The sequence below is a fragment of the Cheilinus undulatus genome, linkage group 24 (assembly GCF_018320785.1).
Source record: "Cheilinus undulatus linkage group 24, ASM1832078v1, whole genome shotgun sequence".
NCBI classification, from domain to species: Eukaryota; Metazoa; Chordata; class Actinopteri; order Labriformes; family Labridae; genus Cheilinus; species Cheilinus undulatus.
The window spans coordinates 4,966,737-4,984,493 of NC_054888.1; the positions used below are offsets into that span (position 1 = coordinate 4,966,737).

At 39.8% G+C, this 17,757-nt stretch overlaps 1 protein-coding gene across 3 annotated transcripts in view; it reads right to left on the reverse strand.

Moving 5' to 3' along the window:
- LOC121506237 (diacylglycerol kinase zeta-like) overlaps positions 1–17,757 on the reverse strand; it is a 182,278-nt gene that overhangs the window by 52,615 nt on the left and 111,906 nt on the right. The gene's annotated exons all lie outside the window — the stretch shown is intronic.

Sequence of the window (17,757 nt, forward strand, 5' to 3'; positions counted from 1 at the left end):
TGTAAAACTTAAACTCTGAGACTGTGTCCTTTAGAAAGTCGTCCACACCTTTGTATCCTTGAATATCCTCGTATCTGAAGGTGCAGACGACTTTCCCCCGTCCCTCCTCCGCCCGCCTCATTACTTCATCCGTTCGGTTTCACTCTGCCGTCTTTTCATCCGTCCTCCAATTAGCTCTGAATGCAGCAGTCGACCGTTAACGAGATCAAAACAGCAGACAGCATATAACAGAGTTTTTCTCCTCCTCACTGCAGCTCAAATCTGCTTCTTTGTTTTTGCCGTACTAAACAGTCTATGTACGAGGGTGAACTCGTGCCCCCTTGTGCCTCGCTGTCACACACGCCTGATCCTGTGAAGACTCGGCTCTGTCCACAGATTAACCGCCAAATGTTGTGCTGTCACACGTTTCAGAGAAGCAACAAAATGATGAAAGCATCGTCCTTCAACAGTTTGTTTTGCTCATTCTTTAGAAGATCTGAACTTTAAAAACTCCTAGACTACCTCGATGTTTACCAAGTCTGAGTTTCAATCTCAAACAGAACTTTGCTTCTTCCTATACTAACTTAAAGAAAAAGACGATTTAAATGAGGGTGATTTACATTTTCCTCCTGCTATCCTTATTTAGTTTACCCTCTTTTCTTTCTTATAAAGTTTTTCCCTCTCATCGAGTTATCTAATTGGGATTTTTTAAAGTATCAAACCCTTATTTAACCAGAATATACCAGTTATCATACAAAAATCTCTTTTGCAGAGAAGCCCTGGCCAAGAAAGTAGCATAAGTAGATACACACATATGGCAAACAATAGACTTCGACGAATAAAGTTTGCTTCAATCAACAAAACAGTACAATAAGTGGTTAAAAAAGTAAAAACTATTCAAATAAACACAAACATAAACACAAAAAGCAAATCAGCCAATCACATGGCAGCAGCTTAATGCATTTAGGCGTGGTCAAGACGCCTTGATTGAGTTCAAACCGAGCATCAGAATGAGGAAGAAAGGATTTACGTGACTTTAAACGTGGCATGGTTGATGGTCTGAGTATTTCAGAAACTGCCCATCTACTGGGAATTTCACGCACAACCATCTCTAGGTGGTCTGAAAAAAGGAAGATATCCAGTAAGCAGCAGTTGTGTGGATGAAAATGCCTTGTTGATGTCAGAGGAGAATGGGCAGACTGGCTCGAGACTCGCAGAATACCATCTCTGAATGCACAGTAGGTGGAACCTTGAAGCAGATCACATCTGAATCGGTACGGTGCAGATTCCCATACCTGCTACAGACGTCATCATGACGTGCAATGCTGCATTCGTGTCAGGCATGGAAAATTGACTACTCTTCCACTCTCTTCAAGTCACATGGAGGCGTTTAGGTACCGAAACATGGTACTGTTTGATTTTACGTACCGAATTCGGTACCCATCCCTAACTACAGCAGCAGAGGACCACACAGGGGCTACTCCTGTCAGCTAAGAACAGGAAACTGAGCCTATAATTCACATGGTACATGCTGCTTCAGTTTTAAGCCTGCAATATTTAAAGAAAAAATTAGATGGGATATCATCTTTTTATGTAGTGATCATGATATGAAGCGTGATAGATAAACTCATGCTAAAGATCCATCTTAGCTTTACTTATAGATGTGTGAAGCAAATTTCCTGTGAATCCATATGAAATCAAGCTATTTTTAGCATTTTTCACCACTAAACTTGCAGCAGTGACTCTGAGGGTGGCTGATAGCTGGATTGAATTTGTTTGAATGTTTGCTTAAAAATATCCTTATTTTGCAATAAATGAAGACTGATAATGTGATGTGTTCACTGCAAAAGCTCATATTGTGATGATGATAAAATTCCATTTCATTGTGCAGCCCTATATGTACATTTAACATTTTTGGTATTAAAGAAACATTCAAAAACATTCCTCCTCCTGCCATAGACTGATATTAGCGGACACTAAGGTTTGATAAAATATTGCCTGTGAATATAGTACTGCCTTTATTTGAAGGAGTGTAAGTCAAAAGTAAAAACCTACCAGGGGTTTGTAAGATCACATGACTGTGTTTTTTTCCATTGCTATCTCTCTTTGTGAATCTTCTGGCATCTTCCTGCATAACTATAAAGCTTTTACAGCACATTTATTATACATTATATATTCTGTTTCCTCCTGGTTGCTTTATTTGACTTTGAAATGAAGGTGCTGGTTTTCTACTTTTATGATAAAACTTGCCATTAGTTTTCTTGGCTCCGAAAACAAAAGCAAAATGTATTTTCTTGTGTGAACATAAGCACTGATGGAGTCAGTGTTATTTATTCTGTATATATGATGTTATTTAGATTTAATGTGAAGACATCTTCCTTTAAAAGGATCCTAAGGTGTGACTTATATTAAATACAATCATTTGAAAAGGTTATACATCCCCTTTTGGCAGCGACCCCTCAGCAAGAACAAGACAACTTAGTGTGTTAATAATTCAGATAAATGTACTTGAGAAAGTTTGTTTTTTTATTTCTACTTACTGTTTGCCCTTCTGCTATTTTAATTATATCTACATGCTTTTTCTTGAAGATTTATTTGTTTTGGTTGGTTTTATTCATCTGCGTGTGAGCTCTTTAAAGCTCGTCACCTTGCCTTTGGGTACAAAAATATGATTCTGAATAAACTTTCCTTTTAAAAAAATTACAAATATGTGCATCTGTGAGGGTGAAATGTGCTCTATTTGTGCTGAAATCTGGCCTATAAGAGCAATTTCGCAGCAGCTCTGAGTGCAGCGAGCTGATGCAGAGGTCTGAAAAGAAACCTGCAGACTCTTCAGGTCGCAGCGTCTCCATCCCCCGTTTCACCTGTTTTCTGGGTAAAAAACTTTCCACTGCAAGTAAAAAAGACAAGCGAGATTTTTAGCATAAAACCGGTGATGTTTACAGATAACTGAAGCTGTTTTTGCAGCTTGGATACAGCAATAAAAGCTGGTTTTCTCCGCGAGTGACTGAATGTAAAGCGTCTCCTTGGATAGATGTGACGGGAGGAAAAACAAGCCAAAGAAAGTGAAGTCATTTTCTCTTCAAAGTGCGAACCTTTCATGCAGCCTGTGACAGAAACGCCGGCTGAAGTAAACACCTCTCCTACTCTCCGTCTCAGCATTTGTCTCTCCTTATCTCATCCTGCTGTCTGGCTCAGCGGCGTGCAGTCTCAGGCTGAGTAAAAAACGCCCGCAGGCTTTTACAGCGAACCTACAAACGTGGAATCAAAAGCTGAACTCGTCTGACTCTTCTCTGCCTCACCTTCTTTCTTCTCCTCCCTCTCCTCCATTCACTCCTCTCCCCCGTCTTCTTCTTCCTTGCTCGTAAACTTCCTGAACTCTCTCTGTTTTTGTCCGATCTCAGAGCCTCCAAGGCGTCTTTCTGATTCATTCCTCGCCTGCAGTGATGTGTGTGTTATTTATCAAACAGCCTGGATGTGCCGTTTACCCGTCGTTGCAGGTGGAAGCAGAGAAATAGACTTCCTTTTTTCCTCCAGTTCTCACTAATAATGACAGCTGGAGTAGTAGCAGTTAGTTTCAGTTGCATTTATAACCACATCCCATCAAATAAACATCACAAAACACTAAATCTAAATCCCAGAGTGATGACGGTGGCGCAGTGGTTAGTGTTGTTGCCTCACAGCAAGAAGGTTGCTGGTTCGCTTCCCGAACAGGGCCTTTCTGTGCGGAGTTTGCATGTTCTCCCTGTGCACGCGTGGGTTCTCTCCGGGTACTCCGGCTTCCTCCCATGACCAAAAACATGCTCATTAGGTTAATTGATCCTGGTTGCCTGGTTGTCTGTTTCTATGTGTTGTCTGTCTCTATATGTCAGCCCTGCGATTGACTGGCGACCAGTCCAGGGTGTACCCTGCCTCTCGCCCAATGACAGCTGGGATAGGCTCCAGCCCATCCCCGACCCTGAATGGAATAAGGGGTATAGAAAATGGATGGATGGATGAATGAAACAGGGTCAGTCTGTTCTAAGATCAGTATGAGGTTAAGAAACATTGTTTGCAAGATGTGCAATGGTTTAAATCACCCAGAGCATGAGGGAGAATGCCCACAGAAAAGTCTGACCGTTTTAGATTAAAAACTTTTAATTCTATGTTTTCATGATCCAACTGTCACTGGAACCAAAGAGGGAAATTTGTCCCTTTTGTCCACTAAGAGGAGACTTAAGTCAACTTTTTTCCATTCCCAAGACACCTAAGAGGACACTTTGTAAACTTTTGTCCAATAAGAGGGCATCTAAAAGGGCATGATGTCAACATTTGTACATTCCCACTGCACACAAGAGGGTATATTGTCAAATTTATGCCAATTACAGGGCACCAAAAAGGGCACTTTATCCACTTTAGTCTACCAATAGGGCACCAAAGAGAGCACTCTGTCAACATACGTCCAGCTGGAGACATCGAGGGGGGAAATTTGTCACTTTTGTCCAATAAGAGGGCGCTTTGTCAACTTATGTCTATTCCAAGGGCATGTGAGAGGGTACTGTCCACTTGTGTCCACAATGAGGGCACTTTATCCACATAAGTCAATAAACAAGGCCAAAATGAGGGTACTTAATCAATGTATGTCAACTTGGAGGCATCGAAGAGGGAAATTTGTCACCTTGTCTACTCAGAGGTCATCAAAGAGGGCACTTTGTCAACTTGAGTCCACTAAGAGGGCACTTTTTCCACTCTAGTCCACCAAAAGGGCACCAAACAAGGCATTTTGTCAACTTTTGACAATTTCAAGTTCATGTAAGAGGGCACTTTGTCAACTTGAATCTACAAAGAGGGCACTTTGTCCACTTGGATCTACAAAGATGGCACTTTATCCAGTTAAGTCAACTAACGGGGCTTAAACAGGGGCATTTTGTCAATGTATGTCAACTTGGAGGCACCTAAGAGGGAAATTTGTCACTTTTGTCCATTAAGAGGGTAACAAAGAGGACTATTTGTCCAATTTAATCCACTAACAGGTCATCAAAATGGGCATGTTGCAGAGTTTTAACCACTATGAGGGCACTATAGAGGGAAATTTGTCAACTTAAGTCCACCAAAAGGGCACTGAAGAGGGCATTTTGTCAACTTTGATCAATATCAAGGGCATGTAAAAGGGTACTTTGTCCACTTGAGTTCACAAAGACAGCACTTTATTCACTTTAGTCTGATAACAGGGGACGAGGCACTTCGTCATTGATGTCCACTTAGAAGCACCGAAGAGGGAAATTTGTCACCTTTGTCCACTCAGAGGGCACCAAAGAAACTATTTGTCCAATGTTTTTTCTCAAACAGGGCACCAAAACGGGCACTTTGCCAACCTTTGACCACTATGAGGGCACCATAAAGGGCACTTTGTCAAGGAATGTCCACTTGGAGGGCATCAATGAATAAAATTTGTCCCTTTTGTCCCTTAAGAGGGCATCAAAGAGTGCACTTTGTCAACTTGAGTGCACTAAGAGTACACTTTATCCACTCTAGTCCACAAAAAGGGCACTGTTACGGCTGTGGCCGTATTTTGTTGAGTTTTTGTATCGCTGTGTTTTGTAGTTTGTTCTGTTCTTTTGTGTAGGAGTGAGTGCTCTGTTGCTGGGTGGATCTTTGTCTTGTTTCATGTGAGAGTGAGTCTTCTGTTCGTCCCATGTGTTCGTGAGTGTGTGGTCTGTCGTGTGAGTGGATCTTTGTTGTCTACAGGTGGTGATGCGTAATTGGTCGCTAGGGTGGCGGTAAAGAGACGCGGCGCTGATTGGCTCTCCACTCTTTAAAATACAGCGGCCTGCAGCTGACGAAGAGCCTGACTGACAGCAGCATCCCCTTGTTTGCTCCCAGCCTCCAAAACCCTAGAGTTAACTGTGTTTCTTTGCATTTCAGAATAGTTTAGCAGTAGCTTTGATTGTGTTTTGTATTCTTAGTTAGTTCCTTCTGGTAACTGTGTTATTTTTTTTGGATATTTTTTACTTTTTAGTGCTAGATCGCCTCCTTAGTTTGAATCCAGTCTTTTGTTTGAATTTATAGCCAATTGAGTGGCCTGTTTAATTTAAAATATTGTAAATAAACGTTGTAATACTTCTTTAGATTCTGACTGTTAGTTTGGGGACTGGGAAAAAAACATTTACATTTTCTACTTATATTATGTTAGGCACCTTCCCCCTAGATGGGTGCGTAACAGACACCAAAGAGGGAAATTTGTCACTTTTGTCTACAAAGGGGACACCAAAGAGGCCACTCTGTCAACTTTTGTCAATTTTAAGGGCATGTGACAGGGCACTTTGTCAGCTTGAGTCCACAAGGAAGGCATTTTATGCACTTTAGTCAACTGACAGGGCACTGTTATGGGCACCTCATCAATGGTTGTCCACTTGGAAGCACAGAAGAGGACTATTTGTCAAATTTAGTCATAGAAGAGGGCACTTTGTCAACTTTAGACCACTATGAGGGCACCACAGAGGGCACTCTGTCAAGCAATGTCCACTTAGAGGGCATCAAAGAGTGCACTTTGTCAACTTGAGCCCACTAAAAGGACACTTAATCCCATTTAGTCCACCAAAAGGGCACCAAAGAGGGCACTTTGTCAACTTTTTAAATAAAGATTTCCTGACAATGACCCTTTCCTGAGGAAAGGATACCTCCCCCAACAAAAATCAGATACACAAATGGAAAGAGGGAATGATCACGACAATCCCAATCTAAATCTTATTCATTCTAAACATCTAGAAAGTGTTGGACCTTTACCTACACAGACATGTCTCCTTTTAGCTCAACCGTCTTTTTCATCCATCTGGCATGAATAAACTTTCAGCAGAGGAGTGAAGGCATCGGATGTTTAAAAGACAAGTCGACAGATAACAGCTTTATCTCTCTGAACCAAATGTCAGAGAATACGACTCCCCTCCAAAAATCCTCACACATTTAGAGTCTCACTGATGGATTTGGTAAACAGTAAATACTTTTAGTGTGCACAGGTATAAGCATGCAACCAAAAGAAAGCCAATGCATGCTAAAAGTACACTGCAGGACCAAATAAAAGCTGCACCATACGACTTTCTGATGACTTTACAAAGAGACACAATCACCAGAAAATACAGCTGCAAGAGCTAGCATCAAAAATAACCAGCAGACGCCAGTTCAAACTTCATGTCAGGTGATCTACTTTGAGTCTTAAGTCTTTAGTCTCAAGTTCAGTGCTGAACCAAAGGTAAAGTTTTGCAGGTCTACATGATGAAACTAAATCCTGGTGGAAAAATATCTTGTTTTCCTGCTAAAAAACAACATCCTAAAACAGTGTTCTCCTCACAGACTGTGACATAATCTATTAATACATGCAGAAAACTTTATCTTTATCACAGATTCACTGTTTTCCCGCTTTCAGTCCCCAACTGCAGCAGTGAGCTTCATCAGTCAGCAGAGAGCTCGCAGATCAAACGCTGAAGCGACTGTAACATCTGGCGGTTGCGAGGCAACACAACAAGGAGCTGTCGCCGGTATAAGAGCTCTAACCTATATAAAACAGAGAGGGCTGGTTAAAAATAACAGTTCAAGGTGTTTGGTAGCTCCTGAAGGAAAACGGTGAGGAGCTGAGGAACATGGGATCTACATGAGGAGAGTAAAAACAGAATGATCAAGAGATCCCTACACCTTCACTGAATTTATCTGACACAGGAGTGAAGAGATTCACTCTCGTTCAGCCGTGTTCTCATGTGTTCCAATTTTAAGAAACTAGATTCACAAATTCAGCTCAGTAATGTCTCACTATAGGAGTAACTATACATTTACTAATGACCTGATGGTTCTTAAGATTATCCTGAGAGATTAGGGTGTGTTAAAAGAGGGATTTCTCCCTCCCAAATCTGCTCAGAAGACGATCAAAGCTGCTTCAACTTGAGATTGTAAATATTACACATGTTCAAAATGTTCAATCAAAATCCTGTTGTGTGGGGGGAACAGCCAAACATACTCTCTGAGATCATTTATGCAGAACGGAATGATAGCTAACAGGAAGCAAGCTGACCAAAGGAGGAAGCACAACAAACTCAGCCATGGAGCTGATAGGAAAAGATGGAGAAGCATTTTCTTGATTAGTGGCAACAACACAAGTTTTTATCCAACGTGTCCTGATAAACATCAGGTCAAAAGGTCAGTGCAGCCGTCTACCAGGAAGTTTTAGAGCACTTCATGCTTCCATCTGCTGGCCAGCTTTATGAAGATGCTGATTTCACTTTCCAGCAGGATTTGGCACCTGCCCACACTGCCAAAAGTACCAACACCCGGTCTCCAGACCATGTTACCCCTGTGCTTGATTGGCCTACAAATTCACCTGATCTAAACCCCATAGAGAATCTGTGGGGTTTAGTGAAGAGGAAGATGAGAGACAACACAGAAGAGCTGAAGGCCACTATCAGAGCAGCCTGGGCTTCATAACTCCTCAGCAGTGCCACAGACTGATCGCCTCCATGCTACACTTCATTGCTGCAGTAATTCATGAAAAAGGAGCCCCAACCAAGTAGTGAGAGTTGTACATGCTCATACTTTCAGTGGTCCAACATTTCTGTGTTATAATTCTTTTTATTGGTTTTGGTTAACACACACTGTTTTTGTAAAAATAACAGGCTTTATTTTATATTAAATTATATTTTATTAAATTATAATATAAAATATTATATTGTATTTTATATAAAATAAAATATATCACTTAATACAAAATTATATTGTATTTTGTAATATTTTGCTATTGTATATTGAATTATATAATATCACATTATATTATTATATCATATTATGTTATATTCTATTATACTGTATTATAAAACATTACATCATATGATAATATATATATCGTCATTTATTATTATAATATGATCTATTATAAAATATAATATTATTTTGGAATATTATTAGTAGTAGTAGTAGTAGTAGTAGTAGTACATCTTTATTATATTATATTATATTATATTATATTCTGCTCCTTAACCACACTTATTTTTCATAAATATTCCAGAGTGATATTGATGCTCACGCGTCAAAGTGCTGTGTTTTTCTGTATATCTTTGTTTAATTCTGTCCTCCTCCATTCTGCACATATAACAGATCATTCTGATTGGACTATTTTTGCACTACCACATATTCGTGTCAAATCACTGCTCTGTATGTAATTAGCTTGTAAGAAGTTAACTATGTCACTCTACAGAGGTGCGTCACTTCATTTGCTCTGCAAAAATGTTAACAGTACATACCGGCTATCCTTTCATATTAAATTTTGTTTTTTGTTTTCATTTATGTTGCTTATTCTTATTCAGATTCTATTGTCTATTACCACCTTTCTCCTTTGTTGTGTTGCTGCGTTGACAGAATTTCCCCTCTGGGGATCAATTATAATCTTATCTTCTCTAATTCTCCTGTGTAAAGAGAGGCTGAGTCAAGCAGAGCTGAGAGAGGAGCAGGGAAGCAGACGGTCTGGTAGCTGTTTGGAGCTTCATTTAAAATGTTAAGGGCTCATGTTGGGCCTCTAGTTCATTTGCCGATATTTCAGGCAGATATGTGATTTAAATTGCAGATATGTAGGAATGTTCATATCTGCCAAAACTATATTTAACTTTTAAAGCTAATATCTGGCATGCATCCCTAGTTAGAGCACGTTCTAGAGACAGATACAGAGAGGGTGAAATCAGTAAATGCTCCACATTTAGATATTAAAGAAGGTGATTGTTGGTGGAGAGGCTTTGATTCCTTCTCTATAAAGCAAACAGAAAAGGCTGCAGAGCTTTGTGAGCACCATTCAGGTTGCATCGTCCTACTTTCTGTAAAAAAGAAAAAAGAAAAAAGCACAGCACCATCATCCCCTCAACCGCACATGTCAAGGTGACAGAGCATGACAGTACGGCATCCCAACAGCAAAAATCCCTCCGGCTACCGAGAGGAAGGAGAGAAAAGAAACAGACAGGAGGAGAAAAGAGAGAAAGAAAGAAACCCTGGAGAGTGAGTCAGAGGAGCAGGTATGCTTCTCTTCTCTCTGACGTTTTCACGCCGTTATCTTTGATTTTAACAACCGTTTAAAGGAAGATCCCGCTCATTATTGAAGAAGAAAGTCAAACTCCTGTGTTCTCTGTCCTGTCTTTTTATAGCTGTGTTTCTGAGCTCCCCAGGAGAGAGAGAGTGGTGTAGGAGTGGAAATGTATTTGGTGATCTGAAGGTGAGTTCGCTGACATCCATTTGATCCGAGCTGCCTACATCGCTTCCACACCGGCTGAAACCCTGAACTGGTTTATACTCCTTCTTTTTGTCAGATACAGTTTGTCCAAATCACACTGCAATGTTAAGGTCGGCAGAACGATCCGTGCTTTTCCAGGCCATGAGTTTCAAATGATGCGATCTCTGCTGTTTTAAAGACAATTTAGCACCGATACACCTCTAGTTTTCGGAGAACCAGTGCTCGGATCTGGGTACTCACTAATACTGACTACAAATATGAAGACTTCCTCCTCCTCCTCCTCTCTGCAACAGAGTACTGCATTGTTTGTAGCCTGCTCTACTTCAGCATCCTCCTTTATGTCACATTATTACTCCAACTTTGCCAATGTTATAACAAATCTTTATAGTCATGTGTTAAACCTGGAACAGGATAATGTTATCAGTGCGCCGCCCCCTACTGGAGAGGACAAAACACTCAGATAATTTACACAAGTGTATTTAAGGAATAGAGATATCGGATTTTTGTAGATATCAGTATGCTGATGTGCAAAGAGAGGCTGAGTCAAGCGGGGAAGTAGACTGACTGGTGGTGGTTTTATGTTCAGGGCTCACAGTGGGGCCCCAGACCAGTGGTTCTCAACATTGGGGTCATGAGACACTGAGAGGTCCTGTTAACACTGTTAACACTGTTGCCACTTTACACCAGCACATATTTTTGATACTTAAAACCCATTTTTGTCCATTTTAAACCCTTTCCACTGCTTTTTTTGCCACTTTTTGCCACTTTCAAACCAATTCTCTCCACTTAATGCCTAATGTTGCTTCTGTTAACCCATTATTGCTACTATTAACCTCTTTTAACCATGTTTCATGCCCATTTTTGCCGATTCTAACCATATTTCACTTTCTGATAGGCCCATTTTTGCCAGTTTAACTTATTTCTACCACCTCCTGCCATTTTCTGTCTCTGCTAACCCTTTTGTTGCCAGTTTATATCAATTTTTTTATCCCATTTCACCAAATTTCTATCAATTTATGCCAATTTAGAGCCATTTCAGCCACTTTTTAATTTCCTTTTACCACTTTGTATGCCTGTTTTTGCCACTTTAATCTAATTTCTACCACTTCTAACCCATTCCTAACCTTGCAAAGCAGATGGACACACTCGTTTCCTTGTTTTTCACTTGCAAATCCATCTTGTTAAGCACCCGTCTGAAACGTTTGGGCCCGATTAGAAAGTGACAGGACCAATCAGCAACGAGGGGCAGCACTTTCAGGCGCAGCAGAGTCGTGACGTTAACAAGCAGCAGCAAGAGCTGGTGCAGTTATGGAGGAAGAGATTAGCGTGGATGCTGCTAAAGCGCCAGTTTTATCAGAACTTGACAACATTTCTTTGTTATAAGAAGAACAAAGAACAGCAGTGAGTTTTTTTCTTTTCAAAAATGACAGAAGTCGAGTACTGACATGTCTATAGTCACCATGTGTTACATTATTCCTTAGTAGCTGCGCACGTGCAGCTCAATAACTGCTATGTCACGTGTTTTGTTGCTCTTATTGGCCCGTAGAGATGTGATAGACAGAACGTTCATCCAATCACACACTGAGTTTTTTTCAAATCCTCTGCCTTTTCTCAAACGTTTCCTATGTGTGAAACACATCCATCTGGGGTGTCAGGTTAACCCATTCCTGCTTTTTTAAAATCAAATGTTACCCTCTTTTCTACCATTTTTTGCCCCCATCAACTCACTTTAGAAATTTTTGACCCATTTTAACAAAATGGATTTATATTTTTAACCCCTTAAAGTCTGTTGTACCATATTTGATATATACTTTTATGTTACCTCTATCTAATCATTATGATTATAAATTACTAAAAAACAAACTTTTGAATACAATCTGAAAAATGATAAAAATGCCCTCAAATGGATTATCAGTAACCAAAAACACCTAATGTATCAAATGAGATACAAAAAATATATGTTAAATTTTATAGAAATTTGGATTTTTGGGATTTCAGTAGAAAATGAAATGAACATTTCAGTTAAAAAAGTATAGAATTTTTCTGGCTATAATTTGTGTTTTCAGGCTTTAATGGCTATTTACTAGACCAATGAAAATATTTGTTTCTTTGATAAGAGTGGTTATTTTTTCAGATTAAATATAAAATACAACTTTATAATCTCAAATATACGGATTTTCTTTTTTAAAAAATGCCTTTTGTTCTGCAATTATTTTTCATTTTTCTAGGGTGGCCATAGTACATTGTCATTATGGTTCTAATCATGATTATTATTACTTTTTTTAATATATGCACATCTAATTTTGACACAACAAAGCAGGCAGGAAAATGAACAAATAGAAATAAATAAGCCTGGACTGCTTGAGGTTTTTATCCATGTACACAGTAGGAGTCAAATTTTCATTTAATGTTTGTACTGTTTGCTGGAAAGGCTTTTTATTAGTGTGTGTACACAATAAATGAATAAAAGAGCAAAAAATAAACAATCAGTCTAATAGGTAAATGTTGGCTTGGATGGCTTGAATGTTGGCATGAGGGCTTTTATTTTGAAATGTTCATCTCCCCCAGTGGGCCACATTTTTACTTTATGTTTTTTTTTTTTTTTTACAAGGAAACTGCCTGCTTTTCGTTTCTTCCACGTTTTGTCAAAAACAAAAAAATGGCGTCACAAGAATTTCTCCCTCGATTTTGGCGTCCGTTTTCAAACAGGAAATGGATCTGCCACAAAACACCCTGACGGTGTTTCTATCGTCTCTGCAGATGAAAATATTAAATATTCAGCTGCTCTTTGTGCTGTGATGTCTTTAAATGATGCATTAAAACAAAGAAAGCCATTGTATGACAGTTGAAAGTCTCTTCAGTTTAAATCTTTTTCAAAAAAAACTAATTGTTTGAGCTTTTCTCTCAGAATTAAACGCCGTTATTAAATAAATTCTTTCTGAATAAAAGAGTTTCAAACATCAGACCGGCTCTGTGATTTCTCTCTTAGTTGGACTGTTTTTGTTCTCGGGCCTCTCCTGAGGAGATCACAGCTCAAACAGACTTCCTAATTAACCCTGAAATTCAATAAAGCAACCATGGAAAACAAACTTTTATGACTGGGCCATTGTTTCATCTTTTTACATCCAACAGCTGCTGAATGGAGGAGATATCTCTGAGCAAACACGTTAGAGTAGAGCAGCTCAGGACACAATCACAGGCGCTGTATGGACCGTAAACTGAATACACACTTTCAAAAACACACAAGATACAGAAATATAATCTGTAGAGGTCACACACGCTTTCACAGCAATGCTTCAAGCTGAATCTAAAGAAGTAACGGTGTTTTTGTTTGTTTTTGCTCTCCATCGGGAATAAGAAGCTGCCTCATAACGCTCCTGCTGCCTGGACGTGAATGTTTTGGTCTGTTTTTGTTTGAATCTGCTCATGTTTAAATGCAGTTTTTCATAAAGGTGAGAAAAACATGAAGCTTTAGAATCAAACAGATTCCCTCACAGAGTCATATCACAGTGGTCCCCCTCACTCAGCTCTGCATTATAAATATGTTCTATAATGAGCTTTAACACATAAGAGGAGAATAATGGATGGAGCTGCATGTGATATTTAACATCTGACACACGACACAAAGGTCTGCAGCTCCTTTTTCTCCTCTTCATGCAGCAGCAGAGGCTGAGAGCAGCTCGGCAGGGGAATTATTGATAAGACAGAAGAAGAGGATTCTGGAACATGAGGCTTTTCACCACTAGCACTTTCCCTAGAAGTTACAATACTTCTGAGGGCAAAGTTCACCATGTTCTGGGCTTTTAGGGCCTTTTTTAATGGCAGGGTTGTTCTGTACCATGCTCGAGCATGACTGCTCCCCCCTATTGTTACTGTTCGTCTACATTGTGCTACCTTGAAGGTGCAATCCAGGAAGAAAAGTGGCTCTGTTATATCTCCACTACATTGCCAAAAGTATTCAATCACCTGCCTTGACTCGCATATGAATTTAAGTGACATCCCATTCTTAATCCATAGGGTTTAATATGATGTCGTTCCACACTTTGCCGCTATAACAGCTTCAACTCTTCTGGGAAGGCTTTCCACAAGGTTTAGGAGTGTGTTTATGGAAATTTTTGACCATTCTTCCAGAAGCGCATTTGTGAGGTCACACACTGATGTTGGACGAGAAGGCCTGGTTCTCAGTCTCCGCTCTAATTCATCCCAAAGGTGTTCTATCGGCTTGAGGTCAGGACTCTGTGCAGGCCAGTCAAGTTCATCCACACCAGACTTTCTCATCCATGTCTTTATGGACCTTGCTTTGTGCACTGGTGCACAGTCATGTTGGAACAGGAAGGGGCCATCCCTAAACTGTCCCCACAAAGTGGGGAGCATGGAATTGTCCAAAATCTCTTGGTATGCTGAAGCATTCAGAGTTCCTTTCACTGGAACTAAGGGGCCAAGCCCAGCTCCTGAAAAACAAGCCCACACCATAATCCCCCCTCCACCAAACTTTACACTTGGCACAATGCAATCAGACAAGTACTTTTCTCCTGGCAACCGCCAAACCCAGACTCATCCATCAGATTGCCAGATGAAGAAGCGTGATGCGTCACTCCAGAGAACGTGTCTCCACTGCTCTAGAGTCCAGTGGCAGCGTGCTTTACACCACCGCATCTGATGCTTTGCATTGCACTTGGTGATGTATGGCTTGGATGCAGCTGCTCGGCCATGGAAACCCATTCCGTGAAGCTCTCTACGCACTGTTCTTGAGCTAATCTGAAGGCCACATGAAGTTTGGAGGTCTGTAGCAATTGACCCTGCAGAAAGTTGGTGACCTCTGCGCACTACATCCACTGACCCCGCTCCGTCATTTTACGTGAACTACCACTTCGTGGCTGAGTTGCTGTCGTTCCCAATCGCTTCCACTTTGTTATAATACCACTGACAGTTGACTGTGGAATATTTAGCTGCAAGGAAATTTCACAACTGGATTTGTTGCACAGGTGGCATCCTATCACAGCACCATGCTGGAATTCACTGAGCTCCTGAGAGCGACCCATTCTTTCACTGATGTTTGTAGAAACAGTCTGCATGCCTAGGTGCTTGATTTTACACACCTGTGGCCATGGAAGTGATTGGAACACCTGATTTCCATTATTTGAATGGGTGAGTACTTTTACTATACTTTTGGCAATACAGTGTAGGTGTGTTTCTGGTGTGACATGAATCCTAGCAATCAGAGCATTAGCGCTCGCTCACTTTAAGAACTAAGTTTGCATTCCTTTTAACATCTCTCCTGAGCATATTTTGCTGTAGAGTTCCCACAACATCAGAAATAATAAAAAAGATGCAGTGAAAACTTCTGCATGACAAACAAAAGCTGGACTACGTTAGAGCCTGTGTCCACAGCCGGCTACAACATTTTCAGAGCCCTTTTCACCAGTGTTTGTGTTTCTATGTACAGAAAATAACCCCCATTTCCCTCGGTAGAACCCAAACATTGTTTAAACATAGATGTGGATTTTTGCATGGATCCTATTTTTCTAATATATATTTTAGAATCTCACGCACCCCCTGGAGTGCCTCCATGTACCCCCAGAAGTACCTGTACTCCTATTTGAGATATAGCTCAGTTTAACCGAGTTCATTTTTATTTGAAATAAATTCAATATTTTATTTCCACATATTTATGTGGTCTATAACCTCTGCATTATGAAAAAGGGTAATGAAAAAAAAATTAAGACCTTGTATTTTTGCATTTAAGACTTTTTAACACTTTTGAAAACGTTAATTTTGGCTAAACTGATTTGAACTTTCAATACTTTTTAAAACACCGTGGATGGGGGAGGCTCTAGTGAGATCAGGAGCAGTAAAATAATCCTTAATTGAGGATTTATTTGAAGAAATAAATCCCCTTCATCACTGGGGGCCCAGACTGGTCTTGTGTGGAGCCAGCACTGAACAAAAATGTTGCCAGAGCTTCATATTTGAGTTTTTCTGACCATTTCAAAATAAAGTTCCTTGTACTGGAAACCAGAAACAGAAGAAAGGGTTCATTCTCTAAAAGTCAAACCAGAATATAGTGGGGGGTTTTTTAGGTGCCAGTGGACTATTTTCTAAATTTCCTGAATGCATTCATCGTGATCAGAGAGTTAATGAAAGGCTTTTAAATCAAAAATTCATAAAATCACTCCTTTTGTCCATTCTCGTCCCACTCTGCTGATGACTACAGTGAGGATGCCTTCATTGTGAGCTGAGTTTGTCATGACTAAGAGGATATTTATGCTTTTATTTGTGTGTTTCTATGTTGTGTAATGCGCTGCTGGACACATTGTGTACTGCTGTAACCCCTGGAGTTCTGAATCTGCTCTGTTTATGTGAGTGGGCGTCTGTTTGTTTAGAACGGTGGATGAATTTCATATCGGAGGAACATTCGGAGCCCACTTTAACTCGACTTCAGATTTAACCTTTCACGATTCGGGCTGGGTTCTGACAGGAGGTTTTACTGCTGACGTTCATTAATCGATTTTTTTAAATAAGAACATTTCAGCCAGAAGACAGCGGAGTAAACAAAGTCCTCTGCTTCCTCGAGAACCATCCGTCTCTTTGTCTTCTCTCTGCAGCCTCGTTTTAATTACAAAGAAAACTTTGGTGGGCATTTTCTCTGTCAAACATCCTTAGACTTTTTCTCCATTCGTGCTAAAGAAGGCCTTTTCACTCTGCAGTCAAAAACAGAGCATTTGAATCAGGTGTAGCTTTACATTTGATTCTAGAAGAGTCTTAGTAAACTGTCCGATCAGTCCTGAGGTCAAAGTTTAAATTCATAAGTCATAAAATGTTGGAGGCATTTCAGGGAAGAAGGCAGCCTGAGAGTTTCTCTGAGGTTAATTTAGACTATAGATGATTTTCATTCATATATTTCTAGAAAAGACATCTCTCTTTCTTCTGAGGAGTGGTGATGCGCTGGTGATGTTTAAAGCAACAGCAGCAACTTCTCCCTACATTTCCAGTGAATGTTAAGGTAATGAATGTAACCATTGTTTTCCAGTAGTTCTTCTGCTATATCCTTTCCCTTCTGTAGATTTTTATAGATGTATTCCTTAAATTTTATCATAATTTTATGATGTAGTTATCTGATTTGATTGTACTTTTGTTATTAACTTTGCTTTTATGTTTCTTGTTTTTATGCTAAACCTTTTTTTTTCTTAGTTTTGTTTATTGATTGTATACCATACACAGAAATGCAAGGTGTTTAACAGCAACATGAATGCACTGTTAATTGAAAAAAAAAAACAGGACAACAGCAAGAACATAGAACAGAGTACATCAAAACACAGAACAAGGCCAGCAGATCAATCTCAGGAAATATAGAGTGATGTATATGAGAGTGTAGAAACTTAAATATACATACATTCTGAAGTAAGTTATGATGAGCAAATAAAGTGTTAAATAAGAATATTCGTTATCACCACAGTAATATCCTATCCAAAAGAACTAGGGTCTATGATATGTCTGCGTGTTAACAAAAAGGTGCAGTGTGTTTAGGTAACTGTAGGTCA